Source organism: Otolemur garnettii, unplaced genomic scaffold (assembly GCF_000181295.1).
Source record: "Otolemur garnettii isolate 467f Iridium unplaced genomic scaffold, OtoGar3 scaffold00044, whole genome shotgun sequence".
NCBI lineage: Eukaryota > Metazoa > Chordata > Mammalia > Primates > Galagidae > Otolemur > Otolemur garnettii.
Window position 1 is genome coordinate 9,272,970 of NW_003852439.1, and position 5,122 is coordinate 9,278,091.

Consider the following 5,122-nt stretch of genomic DNA (forward strand, 5'->3'; position numbering starts at 1 on the left):
GGCTGGATTTGAACCCACCACCTTAGATGTATGTGGCTGGCGCCTTAGCTACTTGAGCCATAGGCACCGAGCCACCTTTCACTTTATTCTTTCCTTACACAATGCCATTTTCCTTTCTGTATAATTTCTCTTACTCTCAAAAACTGACTTTTCACAAAGCAGGATCAGAGTTTACCATGAAGTCAATTATTAACTTGGTTAAACTGACAATTAGAAGGTTTTAAAGGCAAGAATCTTATTCTTTGAGAAAGACTCAGTTTCCCCAACAATTTAAACAACCAAATTATTATATTTTACAAATGAGAGACATTTTTTGGAATACAACATTGATACAGAATTTTCCCACTTAAGGCTGGACAGGGAACTGCCATTTGTCAGGCTTAGGTGAGCTCAGAACTCAGGCTTTCATTTTTGTTCCTCACCACTAGATGATATGGGAAGAACTCAGATTTTCATCTCCCAACGTGCAAGCACGTTGCAGGCCATACCCCCTGAGCTCTTGCAAAATCATGAACAAAACAGCCCGAGATATTTTGGATGGCCCCACCCTGAGTAGAGAGCACAGACTTTAATTGCCTCCCTGGACAAAAAAACCCCAAAGACCTAATAACCTTGCCCAAGGTGAGGGACTGTATTCATTCATTTGCTATAGTATCTGGACAGTTTTTCCAAAGGCCTTTCTTATTGGCCTTATAAAGTCAACCTTAACTCCAAGAACAACCATTCAGTTTGTAAAGGTATTCTTCTGTCTACCAAGTCCTGGCCAAAATATCTCTCAGGGCCAATTTTTTACCCCTAGAGAAAGGAACCATGCAGGAGACCTCTGACTTGGGCCTCCTCCCCTCTGCCAGTAGCTCTGGCACTCTCCACTGTCTCTGCATGCCCCTCTGTCCAACAAAATCCCATTTTATCACTGGTCTGTGGCCCGTGATCAGTGGGCTAAATTCTCAAATCCCCAAAACCAAGGGCTCACTGAAGAAATTGCAGTAACAAAACCACAACACAGTCATCCTTTCTGATGTCTTTTCATTTCCCCCCTAAGTCTCACATGGCTACGAGATAGCCAAAGACTAGACCTGTGTCCGAGACAGAAAGCAGAAAACCTGAACTTCCAGTTTCTCTCAAAATAGCCATGGGGCAAAGTTGGAGCAGGGAAGAAGCTACACTCACACAACAGGTTTTACCCTGTGATGGGTGAGGTGGGGAACGGTGAAACCCCACTGTTGCCATAAGGGTCTCACGGAAAAGCGATGTTGCGAAGAATAAGCACGCTTATTGAAATTGTGTTTTAAATAAAAGTGACCATCTGCTTGCTCAGGCAAAATGGCAAGCTTCTTTATTTGCAGTTGGCTTATATAGGGAATTTTGTACATGAGCACAATGCAGCAATGACCTCATCAATCCATTTAAACAGCTTTCGACCACCCCCCCTGTAAGTAGCTCCTCCCTGGTAATCTGATAATCCTCTCAATATACACCTTTAAGTATAATCCTTTCAATATGACCCGGTTTAATATAACTTAATGAAGAATATGTTGTCAGTTATTACTTTCTTTGTTCTTATCTGATGAAGCCTGAGGCTACGGGGGAAAGGGATGATTTGAATGTCTGTTCTACTGACCATGCCATTTGGAGGCAGTTACTTCGAATCTTTAAACAAAGCATAGAGAAACTTTTTGGGCATACAGGAGTTTGTGCGCAAACCTTTGCTCCCAAGGCCTTAAGTCAGAGGGTTTTTTGCTGGAGTCTTTTACAAGGAATTCTCAGGCTGAACTTCTCAAAAGCCTTTCATGAGCCCATGTTTCAACTGTGCCATTAGATACCTGCATGACATTACCATTCCCAGACCCGACAGTAAGTGACCTTCATCACTTACCACAGATCAGGAGAGGTTACTGATGGGTATCTGGCCAGTTTTCCAAAGGGCTTTTTTATAGGCCTTATAAAGTCAACCTTAATTCCCTAACGCAGTCTGGAAATGCTATTCCAGCCAAAGCCTTGGTCATGTTAGGCCCGCAACTAACCTGGCCACTTGGGATTCTGCCTCAGTTTCTTAAGTATGCCTGCACAACGTCTTTTCACTGCTCTCTCTCAAGTGGCTTTTTTGGCCAGAGGCATATAGTCATTTCGCCTATACCCCACCATTTGTTACTCATTTCAGTCATTCTCCAAGCACTCACATGCACATAATTCCAACCCATTTCTTTCTTTCTTTTTTTTTTTTTCTGAGACAGGACCTCAAGCTGTCCCCCTGGGTAGAGTGCCATGGCATCATGCTCACAGCAACCTCCAACTCCTGGGCTCAAGTGAGTCTCCTGCCTCAGCCTCCCAAGTAGCTGAGACTACAGGCGCCCACCACAACGCCTGGCCATTTTTTGGTTGCAGCCATCATTGTTGTTTGGTGAGCCCGGGCTGGGGATTCGAACTCGCCACCTTAGGTGTATGTGGCTGGCGCCTTAGCCGCTTGAGCCACAGGCGCTGAGCCCTAACCCATTTCTTAATGGGAAGCCTCAATTTCCCACTCCAGATGCCACTTAGCCATAGGAGGCAAACCAACACTCCCCTAGGCCCTGTGAAGGGAGATCCAACTCCATCCTCAGAGTTCTCTCACTCACACCACATCCACACACTCTCATACACCTCTCAACAGACCTGCCAGTGATCTAATGCCCCAGGGGTTGATCAGACCCCTAGTTCCACCCAAATGGTGGGAAGCCCAGATCAATCATACCTTGCCTTAGATGTCTCCCTGTGTAGGTTCCTGCTTGTCTGTTCCTCCTCTTTGACTCCTTGAAGACCCGCTGAGGGGCTCCTTTCTCTGCTGAGTCAAGGCATCCACACAGGGGGGCCAAACTGCCTCCCTGGTACACTCAGCAGTTCATGTAGTGTAGGCCAATCAGGGACCCCCCCACATGGGAGTCTAGAGGATTGGCTGCAACTACCAGGTGTGTGTTCTCTCCGAGGGTGATCTCACTTCCAGTCAGGGAACCAAAAATGTTGCAGGAAGATGAGGCCCAACCAACAGAGAGAAAGAGCACCCAAAAACCATGTTTATAAGAGGAAGGGTTTTATTCACCAGCTTACGGCATGGAAGAATTCCAAATAGCCACGCTCTTGACTGGATTGGTCTTTCCCTTTTTATTTCCAGTCAAAAAATTCCAACCCAGGGCGGCATCTGTGGCTCAATGGGTAGGACACCGGCCCCATATACCAAGGGTGGCAGGTTCAAACCTGGCCCCAGCAAAACTGCAATGAAAAAATAGCTGGGCATTGTGGTGGACACCTATAATCCCAGCTACTCGGGAGGCTGAGGCAGGAGAATTGCCTAAGCCCAAGAGCTGGAAGTTGCTGTGGGCTGTGATGCCGCTGCACTCTACTGAGGGCAATAAAGTGAGATTCTGTCTCTAAAAATAAAATAAAATAAAATAAAAGTTCCAACCCATAGGTACCTTTTCCTTTTCTTTCTTTTTTTTTTGTCTGAGACAGAGTCTCACTATGTGGCCCTCAGTAGAGTGCTGTGGTGTCACAGCTCACAGCAACCTCAAACTCTTGTGCTTAAGACAGCAGTTCTCAACCTGTGGGCTGCAACCCCTTTGTAACAATTAAAATACATCATGGCATTAGGAAGGTTGAGGACCACTGGCTTAAGAGATTCTCTTGCCTCAGCTTCCCAAGTAGCTGGGACCACAGGTGCCCGCCACAATGCCCAGCTATTTTCTTGTTGCAGTTGTCATTGTTGTTTAGCTGGCCCAGGCCGGGCTTGAACCTGCCAGCCTGGGTGCACGTGGCTATACCATAACCAGCACTGTAATCACTGTGCTATGGGCGCCAAGCTGATAGGTACCTTTTTCATTGGCCAGCTTGAATTAAGCTGTTTCAGCCCCCATGGTACTACAGGATTTCACAGAAGTGGAAATCTCCAATCTCTATGAAATTCAGTCTACAAATTCCCAAGAACTGAATCACTTTAGAGAGGACCCTGCAGGTGTATCCTTGTGGTCTCCTTTAGAAGATCTGTTCTCCTAGACCTCACCCTTCTTGGGTATCCTCTCTCAACAGCTCACAGCAACCTCAAACTCTTGGGCTTAAGTGACTCTCTTTCCTCAGCCTCCCAAGTAGTTGGGACTATAGGCACTTGCCACATGCCTGGCTATTTTTGTTGTTGTTGTTGCAGTTGTCATTGTTATTTAGCTGGCCTGAGCTGGACTGGAACCTGCCAGCCTTGGTGCATGTGGCTGACGCTGGAACCACTGTGCTATGGGTGCTGAGCCTATAGTTGTCATTGTTGTTTTGAGAGAGGATACCCAAGAAAGGTGAGGTCTAGAAGAATAGGTCTTCTAAAGGAGACCACAAGGATAAACCTGCAGGGTCCTCTCCAGCTCTTGGGGATTTGTAAACTCAACTTTCTGGAACTTGGAAATTTCCAAGTTCTGGCTCGGTGCCTGTGGCTCAAGTGGCTAAGGCACCAGCCACATACACCTAAGGTGGCGGGTTTAAATCCCCAGCCCGGGCCCGCCAAACAACAATGGCTGGAACCAAAAATTAGCCGGGCGTTGTGGCGGGCACCTGTGGTCCCAGCTACTTGGGAGGCTGAGGCCGGAGACTCGCTTGAGCCCAGGAGTTGGAGGTTGCTGTGAGCTGTGATGCCATTGCACTCTACCAGGGGGACAGCTTGAGGTCCTGTCTCAAAAAAAAAAAAAAGAAAGAAAGAAAGAAAGAAATTTCCAAGTTCTGTGAAATCCTGTAGTTCTGTAGGGGCTAGAATAGTATCTCCCACTTGATTCAAACTGGCCAATGAGAAGGTACCTGTGGGGTAGAACATTTTGACTGTTGATAAAAAGGGAAAGACCAAGCCAGTTAGGGAGCGTGGCCATTTGGAATTCTATGCGGTAAGCTCCCGGCCGGTGAATAAAGCCCTTCCTCTTATAAATGTGGTGTTTGGGTGCTCTTTCTCTCTGTTGGGCCTTGTCTTCCTGCAACAGTTGGGCAGGCGGGGCCAGGTTCAAACCTGCCAGGACTGGTGTATATGGGTAGCACCCTAACTGTTGAGGTACAGGTGCCAAGCCTTTTTTTTTTTTAATACAAAGTTTCACTCTGTCACCCTCAGCAGATAGCAGATAGA